We start from the raw sequence: 12,964 nt of genomic DNA, 5'->3' as shown, positions 1-12,964 counted from the left end.
CCCAAATTATAGATTTGTAGGCAAAATAAATAACAGCAATTAGGACGATAATTGATCCTAAAATTCTTACCAGACCACCTTCTGTTTAATTCACTTTACTATTTATGTTAGGTGTAACGGTCCATTACTCTATCTTTTTGTGTATTTCCTTCCACATTCCTGTTAAAATTCAACACTGCACAAATTCAGTTGTCTGTATCTTATGCTTTTGTACCCAGACTGTTGAACAGTACTAAATAAAATCCACTAATATTAAAGGTAGTGACCATGTCCCGCTTTCCAACCTTAAGTAGGCTCTTGATGTCACCAAACAATTCTGTGTTTCTTTTTCTTTCCCTTTTTTTTTTTTTTTTTTTTTTTAGGTAGGCTCCACACCAAACATGAGGCTCAAACTTAATGACCCTGAGACTAAAATTCACATGCTCTGCATACTGAGCCAACCAGTCACCCCTTTTTCCCATTTTTAATTTTCCTCAAACCTCAGACTTCAGCATCTCCCTCTTAGCCACTGATAGCTATTTCTACTTAAATAAAATAGAAATAATCGATGGTGGAATTTCCTCAAAATGTAGGTTATTCAATAAATAGTTTCAGGATGACTGGCTTTCCATATAGAGGAAAGAAGTTGTATATTTCACCTCACTTTCAAACCAAAAATAAAATACAGATTAAATTTAAAAATCTAATCATAGTACAAGATAATGTGAGTGTCTTTATAATTTCAAAATGGAGAAATTTTGTAAAGACTATGAAGCCCCAAAATACAGCTGTGATTTCATAAAAAGTAAAAGAATCTGGATGAAGAAAAGTTCCATAATCAAAGGACAAACACATATGATAGGCAAAGCAGAATTTCTTTTGATTAGAGAGTTCTATAAATGAATAAGGATAACACTAAAAGTCCAAAAGTAGGCAAGATCTATGCAGACACAACCTAGAAGAAATGTGAATGTTCTTTAATTTTGAAAAGATAATCTTACTTATTATCCAAGAAATGTAAAGTAAAATGAAATGCCGATACTTCCATATCAGATTAACAATGATCCAAAAATATGATGATAGGGGTACCTGGGTGGCTCAGTCAGTTAAGCAGCTGACTCTTGATTTCAGTTCAGGTCGTGATCTCATGGTTTATGGTTCAAGCCCCACGTTGGGGTCTGGCTGACAGTGGAGAGCCTGCTTGAGATTCTCTCCCCCTCTCTGTCCCACTCCACTCATGCACACTCTCTCTCTCTCAAAAATAAATAAACTTTTTTAAAACCTGATTTAAAAAAACTATGATGATACACTATAGATACATTACTAAAAATCAACTGGACAGTATCTGTTAAAGTAAAAAAAAACATGTGTTCTTTGACCCAGAAATTTTCTCCCAGGACTTTGTCTTTCAGATATCTATACAAAGCCTTCAGTATAAGAATATTCCCTGTAAAATTGTTTGGTAGCAAAAGGCAATACAGTCCCTGATGAGCTAAGGGGTTAACTAAGATCTTACTTTGCAAAGTACTTAGTAACCTAGTGGAGTCTGTAAGCCCATCCAAGTCAGGTCAGGAGGTAAGCACGACCCAGGACCTGAAGAAATGGGTAGGGGTGAGTCAGATAAAGAAGGATCATAGATACGAGGATTCACTGGAAATGCAACATCAAATGGGAAAGTACAAGAGTTTGGCACATTTGAGAAACAACATTCAATATCACCAGTAGAAAAATGGCAAGAAGTTAAACTGCAAGGATAAGTAGATCTGACTGCGCAAATCACAAGGAGAAAACACAAGAAATTTGATCTTTGGGGTGCCTAGTTAGCTCAGTCAGTAAAGCATCTGACTCTTGATCTCAGGGTCATGAGTTCAAGCCCCACATTGAACTTTAACCTATGGACAATGGTGAGCTATTAAAGGGCATCAGATATGTTTTTGAATGTCACTCTGCTGCATGGAAAATTAATTCTGTGGGAATAGACCAGAAGTCAGATCATTTATCCAGTAATATTTACTGGTACCTAGTATGTGTTAGATACTGTCTATTTACTTTAGGAAAAGAAGAAAAAGGGGTGCCTGGGTGGCTCATCGGTTAAGTGTCCCACTTTGGCTCAGGTCATGATCTCATGGTTCATGGGTTCAATCCCCACATCAGGCTCTGAGCTGACAGCTAGGAGCCTGGAGCCTGCTTCGGATTCTGTGTCTCCCTCTGTCTCTGCCCCTCCTCAGCTCATGCTCTGTCTCTCTCTCTCTCTCTCTCTCTCTCTCTCTGTCTCTCTCTCTCTCTGTCTCTCTCAGAAACAAATAAACATTAAAAAAAAATTTTTTTTTAAAGAAGAAAAAAAGATAATAGTCTAAATAAAAGCAGAAGATGGCCCATAGCCTGGTTTGGACAATGGATGAGTGACCTTGGTATTCCCTGAGATAAAGAACTTGGGTGAAAGACCCCATTTGCCAAGTGAAGTAAACACATTTGGTTTGGAACATACTGAGTTTGAGGTGGAGATATCAGGTAGAATCTTGTATATACAGGTCCTCAGGAGAAGGCTCTGGACAACACATACACATCTGGGAATGGTGAGTGTGCAGATGGTAACTGATCCTTATTGACCAGTCATGTAACAACTACCAAGGTTGGGGCGCCTGGGTGGCTCAGTTGGTTAAGCATCCACCTTCAGCTCAGGTCATGATCTCATGGTTTGTGAGTTCAAGCCCTGTGTTGGGCTCTGTGCTGACAGCTCAGCTTTGGAGGCTGCTTTGGATTCTCTGTCTCCTTCTCTCTCTGCCCCTTCCCAACTTGTGCTCGCTCTCTCTCTCTCTCTCTCTCAAAAAAAAAAAAAACAAAAACCAAAAAACAACCACCAAGGTTTTTTTTTAATAATCACTATGCCAGAGACTACAGAAATGTATGAAGACAGTTCCTATCTTCACAGAGCTTTCAGTCTAGGGAGAAAGAATCACACTTATGCGCATATAGTTACAAACTGATTTCATTATGCTAAAGAAAAAGTAGCACAGCTTTAATAATAAGATAGAGGTACAGAAGGTAATAAATGACTCTAACAGTGGATTCTATCAAGGACTACATGAGTGAGAGGCCAGTGACATTACCTTTCCGTACTGTTGCCAAAAATCATCATCATCATCATCCCAGCCCCAGATCTCCCCAAAGAGAAATATATCCAGGGAAGAGTGTTCAGACCTTTCAGAAATCAGCTGTGAAATGAATGGATTACATTTCTGAGGGAGTGCCAGGCTAGGATGTACTGAAGGTGTGGATGTGGTATCTGTAGAAGGAAAGGGCTGAACTTTGGACTGTTTTAATCCTTTAGGCTTTTGCTTCAAGGGTTTTGGCATGCTGCCTGCCAGGAACATGCAGGATCTGGTCTGTGTCTTCTGAGGCTGACAGGTGAAAATTCGAGTGATCAGAAGCCTGGGCTTGGGAATTAAGCACAATGTGTACTTCAGCTCAGGCCCTATATATCCACATTAGCCCTTAACCTTAAATACCAGTTCATGCTCACACTACTGACAAGAAAGCATTGTCCACAGTTTGGAATGCCCTGCCTCCTTTCTCACCATCCCTGGAACCGTCCCTCCAGATCCTCTCTTTTTGCTGTTATTCGCGATTTCTATGGAAATATCCCCTGAAAATAGGGTGGGGGCCCAAAAAGTGATGGCAATGTAAAACAGAAGGCCCCAGAACCTAGAGACATGGAGACATCCACTCTCTTTACAAAAGTTTTTGTTGAGACTCCGGGTCTAACTCATTCAACATTCGTCTTTTTCAATGTTTTAGTTATGTATTTATTTTTGAGAGAGAGAGAGAGAGAGAGAGAGAGAGAGAGAGAGAGAGAGAGAGAGAGTGAGTTTGGGAGAAGGGCAGAGAGAGAAGGAAATACGGATCCAAAGCAGGCTCTGTTCTTACAGCAGAGTTAATGCTGAGCTCAAACTCACGAACCCTGAGATCAGGGTCCTGAGCCAGAAGTCAGACGCTCAACGTCTTAGCCCCCCAGGTGTCCCCAATATTCCTTTAAATTAGGAGTCACCTGAGCCTTGATCTTCAATCAAATTTTTGTCAACTAGATTTTCTGGAGACTATCATGACAGAGGCTCCATCCAATACCCTCCCTTCCCATCTCAGTCACAATGTTTACCTCTTCTCCCTGAGTCAGGAAAAAGGACTGAGCCTATTTTACCCCCATCCACTTCATAATCCTCATTAGCTGTACATTCAAGACAATAACAACAGCAGGGCAAATATTTGCTATTTTGTGTATTTTCACTTAAACCATCCTAATTCTGGCTCTATGGATGCTGCAAGGTGGGTAGGAGAAAATTAAGAGAGTGCTACGAGAAATAAAATTTTTAAAAAATTTCAAAGATTAAGATTTCAAAATCTTACCTTACTACACAATACTTTAAAGCTCATATTCAGAGAGATGACCAAAGGAAGACAAATAAATGTAAAATCTTTGAAAAACAGTAAGTTGTGCTTATTGACGAGCACAAGCTAGAGATTTTTTTTTTTTTTTGAGTATTTTTTAAATTTATTTTTGAGAGAGAGACAGAGTGCAAGCAGGGGAGGGGCAGAGAGAGAAGGAGACGCAGACTCTGAAGCAGGCTCCAGGCTCTGAGCTGTCAGCACAGAGCCCAATGCAGGGCTCAAAGTCAGGAACCATGAAATCTTGACCTGAGTGGAAGTTGAACACTTAACTGACTGAGCCACCCAGGCGCCCCAGGCTAGAGATATTTAAAGCCACCTGTGAAAAAGGTACGTAGTAAGTTCTTTCTGCCTTGTCTTTCTCATTCTAACCCACTGTAGTTTCGTTTCTGTCCCCAGTCCTCTGCAAAACTACTGGCAATTTCTCCAGTGAATTCTTGAAATGCTCTGTTTTCCATAGAGCCAATGCCATGTATTTGGTTTTCCTTTCACCTAACTGCTGCTTTTCTCACTCCTTTACTGCACCATCTTTTACCTGACTTGTGATTATTGGAGGGAGTAAGGTTGAACCTGGACTCTCTTCTCTTCTTTATCAACATTCTGTCCCTAGACAATCTCATTAAGTCTTATGGACTTTGCCACCTCCATATACTCATTGACTTAGCTGAGTAACATCAATGGAGGCAATTAGGTGAAAGTTGTTAGGTTACAGGATACTTACAGGTTCGAAAGTGGGACCCCAAAGATTAGTTATTAATTGTAAATGGTGAAAAAATGTGCCACCAGGGGCACCTGGCTGGCTTAGTCGGTGGAGTGTGTGACTCTTGATCTTGGGGTCATGAGTTTGAGCCCCACATCGGGTGTAGAGATTACTAACAATAAATAAATAAATAAATAAATAAATAAACAAACAAACTATATATATATATATATATATATATATATATACCAAATATATATACACTCTACCAAATGGTAAGACACCACTAATATTGGGATGACTTTTTGTCAGGTGCCTCCTAATATGATACAATATGCATACGCAGCACTATAATCTAATCAAGTCTCCAAAGGAAAAAAATCACTCTACAGAAAATACAAGGTTAGTGAAGTATTATATGAATGCTTGAAGAAAATCATCAGGTAACTGGGTATCGTCTCTTCAAAAAGCCAATGTGATGGGCAGGGAGAGGGGCGGGGTAGGGGGCAGGAAACAGTGGGGAGTATGACTGTTCACACAAAAACCTGCACACAAAAGTTTGCCGCAGCTTTATTCATATTTGCCAAAACTTGGAAACTACCTAGATGAAGGTATAAATACATTGTGGCACATCCAGACAATGGAATATTAATCAGGGCTAAAAAGAATGAGCCACATAGCCATAAAAAGCCATGGAGAAAACAAATCCATATTAGTAAGAGAAGCCAACCTGGAAAGACTATCTACTGTACAATTCTAACTATGTGACATTCTGGAAAAGACAAAACTATGGAGACAAAAAGATCAATGGTTGCCAGGAGCCGACTGGGGGAGGAAAGGGATGAATAGGTGGAACCCGGAGGATTTTTAGGGCAGTGAAAACGCCCTGTATGGTACCACAAAGATAGATATGTTTAAATCCACAGAATGTACCACACCAAGAGTCAACTAATGTAAACTGTGACTTTGGGTGATTGCAAAGTGTCAGTGTAGGTTCATGCACTGTAACAAATGTACCACTCTTGTGGGGGATGTGGATAATGAGGGACACTGCAACTGTGAGGTACAAGGGGCTGGCAGGGGGCATAAGGGGAATTTCTGTACCTTCCGCTCATTTTTCCTATGAACCTAAAACCACTCTAAAAACAGTCTTAAGGAAAAAAAAAAAAAAGGAGATGAATAAAGCAAACAAAATGTGAAAATGTGCAGACCTTGGTGGTATGTTGTTTTTTTGTTTTTTTTTTTTTTTAAGGTATAAAATACATTCTTGGAACAAGTAGAGAAATTACAATGTAGATGATAATATGAAATTGTGAATCTTCCTAAGTGTGACAATGGTATTGTAGTCATATGATAGACTGACCTTATTTTTAGAAAATGAATGCTGATGTTTTTAATAAGACTAAAATGTCATGACATAGAGTAAAATGTCATGATGTCTACAACTTATTTTGAAGTGTTTCAGAAAAACAAATTTAATTTCAAATATATAGAGAGAAAGCAAGTATAGCAAAATAAACAATTGTAGAGCTTAGGTAGAAAGTATAAGGCTGTTTGTTCATTAAACTCTTCTCTAAATTTTTCTGTAAGTTTGAAAATTTTTATAATTAAAAAGTTTTTAAAATCCTCCTACATTAGATGACACAAAGACCCGCCCCCCCCCCAAAATCTGCATTAGCTAAAAACTTACTTATGTACAATTTTCGTTCATTTTGAGGCTTCTTCTCAAAGTTCTGACTCATGTATCCCTCCTTCCTCATCACCCCCAGCTGACGATATTACCACACACTTAACTGAAAACTGAAACAGATGGGCAGGACTTCCTCATCTTTCCTCTTTTAAATTTTCCAACTGAATATATGTGTCCTCAGATTCTCTTGCCTTTATTCCTTGCAGTACCTTGTATTATTGTTCAAAATACGGTAATCGCAGGGGCAGGATTATACTTCTCCATTCCACTGATGGCAGACTAAACCACGAGACTTGCAGTGTCTCCCTTCAGGAGAATTCTACATCCCTGTCTCCATAAATATGAATTGGACAACAACCTTATTTTCAAACAAGGTCACATTCTGAGGTGCTGTGGATTAGGACTTCAACATGTCATTCTGGGAGGCATAACTTAATCCATAATACCTCCTATCAATTAATTGATCACACTCCTTGTTATACAAACATACTCTAATAGTAGACCTTTTAAAACTAAGCAAAAAACAGGGCAAACAAAACTCACAGTCTTTCTTGGGTATTAAATCCGCCCCCACTCCCATGCCTTTACCCCTTCCCAGTGTTTGGAAGAGTTTTCTACAATATTGAGCTCATCTTTATCTTCCATTCCTTTCTCTCATCCTTTGGTTGAACTTTTGTACCCCTCCTCCACTAACCTGTGAAATTCAGTGGCCACTTCCAAGAATTTGGCAATGTTTCCTGGAGAGTGGTGGTGGTTTCACAGCTCTGGATATACTGAAAACCATTGAATTCTACACTTTATTTTTTTTTTTAAGTTTATTTTTAAAGTTTATTTTATTTTGAGAGAGACAGAATGTGAGCGGGGGAGGGGCAGAGAGAGAGGGAGTGAGAAAGAATCCCAAGCAGTCTCCTCACTGTAGGCACAGAACACAATTCCGGGCTTAAACTCACCAACCCAGAGGTCATGACCTGAGCCAAAATCAAGAGTGAGACACTTAACCCACTGAGCCACTCAGGCACCCTGAATTCTACACTTTAAAAGGTTGACTTTTAAGGTTTTTTCTTTTCCCCCTGACTTTCAAGCTTCCTTATATAGCATAGCAATTAGCTCTTGATTTCTCATGCATCATATATATTTTCTCCCAGTTTGTCTTTTGACTTGGATAATTATCACTATTATTATTGCTATTGTTGTTATGCAGATATATACTAAAATCTATATAGTCTACTTTGTTGATATTTTCACTGTTGGTTTCTGAATTTTATGATATGCTCATAAAAGACTTCCTCCCTCCAAGATTATTATATACATTTTCCTCTATTAATTTTTCCCCACATTTTAAACTTTTTTAATATGTTAATATGTTTAATATGTTTAATTTATTTTAATGGGGCACCTAGGTGGCTCAGTCAGTTGAGACTCAGCACCCAACTCTTGATTTCGGTTCATGAGATTGAGCCCCTGTCACGCTGTGCATTGATGGCATGGAGCCTGCTTGGGATTCTCTCCCTCTCTCTCTGGCCCTCCCCCACTCTCATTCTCTCTCAAAATAAATAAATAAACATTTATGAAACCCTTAAAAATAACTAATTTTAGTACAAGTGAGGTAGGAAACCAGGAAACAACTATGTTGTTTTAATGATTAAATTCTAATTTATCTTTATTCCTTAATAAATCCCCATATGCATATTTGAGTCTATGAGTTAATTAGTATAAAAAGTATCTTTCTCACAAACCTCAGGGTTAAGAGGAAGATCGGATTTGGAGGACAAGATGATGAATTAATATTAAATTTACTTTTAGTTTCTTGGACCTGTGAGTTTGATATACCAGAGGAACATACAGTTAAGATACCTTTTAGGCATCTGGAAATGGGAAAACATAGCTTAGGACAGAGTCATTCATGTAGGTATTAGAGTCACAGAGATGGGAACATCTGAGATAGTGGAATCAAAGGGTATTCTAAAAGTAGAGAGGAGGGGAGCCTGGGTGGCTCAGCCAGTTAAGCTTCTGACTCTTGATTTTGGCTCAGGTCATATCTCACAGTCATGAGATAGATCCCTGGGTTGGACTCTGTGCTGACAGCATGAGCCTGCTTGGGATTCTCTCTCACCCACTCTTTCTGCCCCTCCCCTGCTCTCTCTCTCTCTCTAAATAAATAAATAAAATTAAAAATAAATAAAAATTAAAATGGAGGAGTGGGGAGGTAAATAAAAATTAAAATGGAGGAGTGGGGAGGTAAGAGGAGGTTATAAAACAGAAGCAAGAAAAATCCTTGCTCTTGCCCTTGGGGTATCATTCATTATAATTTAGAGATCTATTTCTTAAACTTGAAAAAAGTGTGCATATCCTATCAAGGAAAAAGTTTTACATTTCTTAGGTCCTAATGAGTTTAGAAATTTAAATACTGTCCATTTAGTTCATCATTTGTACTGTAACAGAACTCAAGGGGTGGAAATGGAACACAATCCAAAGAAGCCTTGAAAGCAAAGAACTTTTTGTTACTTGTTACAAGTTAGGAGGGGGTTGGGGGTGGATAGCTCTCAAAGCATTATCTCCCTATGGGGTTAGTACAGGAAGCTTTTATTCAGTGTATTAGGGGGCAGTGGCAGGGAGCTTGCATGTGCATTAAGGAACATATATGTATATTCTATCACTTAGGTACTCTGGTTCAATTGCACATGCCTAGCACGTCAACATGTTAGAACATACATTGTATGTTCAAAAACTGGTGGAAAACCCCACCCATTGGAGGAGATCTTAGTATTATAATGACCTAAAGGTAACTTCAGGACAGCTCAGGGGGAATTGTGTGTTCCAAATTAGTTCAAAATGGCTCATACAAGGGGTACCAGGCAAAACACCTACCCAGGTGTCTGCTTGGCAGGAACTACTGGTCCTGCAAAACAAAACACATTTTGTGCCTCCCCCCACCCCCCCCTTCTGCTGATAGCTTGCATCCTAGAGAACACTACCAATGCAATGGTTAACACTACCTCAAACTAGTATACTGGATATTGTTGACTGAATCTAAGGTTGTGACCCAAATGCCCAAAATATGACTGTGATATTGTTTTGAAATTGAGGTATAAATTACATATAGTAATACAGTGAAATGAACAGCTCTTAATTCTTTTTTTAAATTCTATTGCAACTTATTTTATTTTTAAAAATTTTTATTATTAATTTTTAAAATATTCTATACAGCCAATATAGAGCTTGAACTCAGGACCCTAAGATCAGAGTCACATGCTCTACCAACTGAGCCAGCCAGCCAGCCTCCCCTATATCATAATTCTTATAGTTTGATAAGCATATTGAAGATATAAAACTATCAAGATAGAGGCGCCTGGGTGGCTCAGTCGGTTGAGCATCTGACTTCAGCTCAGGTCATGATCTCACAGTTTGTGAGTTCGAGCCCCACATCAGGCTCTGTGCTGTCAGCTCAGAGCCTGGAGCCTGCTTCAGATTCTGTGTCTCCTTCTGTCTCTCTGCCCCTCTCCCACTTGTGCTCAATCTCTGTCTCTCAAAAATAAATAAATGAAAAAAAAATTTTAAGCTATCAAGATAGAAAATGTAAAAAAAAAAGATATAAAATATTTCATTATTTGGGAAAGTTCATTTATGGCCTTTATGATCAATCTCTACCTTTCCCCCAAGCTAGTTTCTTTTACCATAGATTAGTTTCAACTGGTTTTAGAATTTCACATATATGGAATCATACTCTCTTGTGTCTAGCTGCCTTAACTCAGCATAATGATTTTGAGTTTCATTCATATAGTTCGTTTCTTTGTATAGCTAAGTAAGATACCAGTACTATGAATATACCATAATCTACTTATCCATTCATCTATTAATGGATATTTGAGCTGTTTCCAATTTTAGGTTGTTTTGAATTCAGCTGCCATGAATATTCTTGCACAAGTCTTTATGTACATATGCTTTAATTTCTCCTGGGTGATCATCTAGAAACAGAATTACTGAGTTAGGGGTTCAACTTTATAATAAATTACGAGTTTTCTAAAGTGGTTGTATCATTTGATACTCCCACTAGCAATAAATGAGCAATCTAGTTGCTGAAAATGCTTGTTAGCATACGATATTATCAGTCTTTTAAATTTTAACCATTCCATTAGGTATGTAACGGTATTGTAACCAAACTAACATAAATTCAATCCTTGGTAAGTCACAGGTAAGAGCTACACCCCAGGTGGAGTTGTCACACACAGTAAACTTTATTTGCAGCAAATAAGGAGATCACAGGGAATAGCTTCCAAAGCCATGAGTCCCTGAGCAAGGGTGAATGGATTCCTTTTATTCAGGGTTAGGATGCAAGTAGAAAGGGGAACCTCATCAGCATATGTAGAAGCAGGCATAAGATTGTGCATGCGCCGTAAGGAAACATGCCTATACATGTTCTGTGAATGAGGCTTGTTCCCCGCTACCGCCCCCCCCCCCCCCAGCCGGGTGGAGATTTTAGTATTATAATGAGGTAAAGTCATTTTACTGTCAGTAAATGTAAAAAATGTAAAAAGACTGTAAAAAAATGACTGTCAGTCACCCCACAGATCACTCAATGGTCCATTTCCACAGGCATGATTCGGGGGTTGAGCTCAAACTTGTCTGGAGGTCTGGGCCTGCAGATTCTTTGCCCTACCATTTGATACTGCTTGAGGGGTAGTTGCAGTTTCGGGATACTCTGCTTTTCAGGTCTTTTGCCTGAGTTAAGAGATAAGCTGGAAAGAAGAGCTTAAGGAAAAATGTGGGACAAAGGTCGGTGGGTATAAGCAGGTAAGTAGTAAAGGTCAGGTCTTGGGGTCTAGCCGGTGACAGTATTTCAGTATGATTTTAGTTTGCATTTCCCATATGCTGAGCATCTTTTTATGTAATTATTGACCAATTTTCTGTCTTTGTTAAGTATGTGTTCAAAGTGTCCTTTTTTTAAGTTTATTTATTTTGGGGGGGGGCGGGGAGAGAATTGTAAGCAGGCTCCACACTGTCAGTGCAGAGCCCCACGTGGGGCCTGAACCCACGAACCGTGAGTGAGATCGTGACCTGAGCCAAAACCAAGAGTTGGACACTCAACCGACTGAGCCACCCAAGGTGTCCCAAAATTGTGTTCATTTTTTAAATGATTTTAAAAAACAATTGAGTTGTAGTGTTGTCAATAACCAACCTCTGTGTTTCGGATCCAAAATCTAACATGAAGACAGAGTTTGGAATAAAGAGGAACAATAGCTTTATTGCTTTGCAGGGTAAAGGCAGCTGCAGCAGGCCATGGCTTTCAAAAACCGCAAGCCCCCTTCCTGCCCACCCCCTCTGCAGACAAAGAGGCTGGGGGATTTTATAGAGAAATAGAGGATCTAGCCAGTTTAGACACGAATTGTGTATGTGTTTTCAGGGTGGAACTGGGTTCCTGAAACAAAACGCTAAGAAGGGAAGGTTTACTGAATGGAGGAGGGAAGGAAGGTTGGAGGAAGAGAGGGAAGGGGTTACTCAGTTTAAAATCAAGCTTTGCTGAAGCATTCGTGTAGCCATTTTGATTTTTGTTCAGCTTTATGCGTTTTTAAAATAAGTTATTTAAGTAATCTCTACACCCAATGTGGGGCTTGAACTCACAACCCCAGATCTAGAGTCATGCCCCTCTAACTCAGCCAGCCAGGTGCCCCTCAACTTCATGCTTTCAAGCAGTTTCAACAGGTGTACTTTAAATATTCTGACTAGAAATCCTGTTCAGATATATGCACCAAGATTTTTTCCCTCAGTTTGTGATTTGCCTATTTGTTAATATTGTCTTTTGATGGGTACAAGTTCTTTTATTTTGATAAATTTTAATTTATCAATTTTAAGAAATTGTATAGTCCTCCATTATTTATAGACCTTCTGCATGTCTCATAGAGTTTACTATGTGCTGTGTGCCCTAAGTGTGTAGAATATAACGACTTAATATAGAGTTAGCTCTATCTAAATGGCAATTTTTTTTATTGTTCTTAAATTGTTACAGAACCATAGTCCAGAACAATGGTTCAAATTTAACTGAGCATATTCATTGTCCTTGAAATAGTTAAAAATAAGATTATTGGACTTAACTCCTACAGAATGACTTAGTTTCATAGGTTCTGGGGTACAGACAGGTCTGGGAATTGCTGATC

Source organism: Panthera leo, chromosome A1, assembly GCF_018350215.1.
Source record: "Panthera leo isolate Ple1 chromosome A1, P.leo_Ple1_pat1.1, whole genome shotgun sequence".
In the NCBI taxonomy this organism is placed as follows: domain Eukaryota; kingdom Metazoa; phylum Chordata; class Mammalia; order Carnivora; family Felidae; genus Panthera; species Panthera leo.
This window is presented reverse-complemented; position numbering follows the sequence as displayed.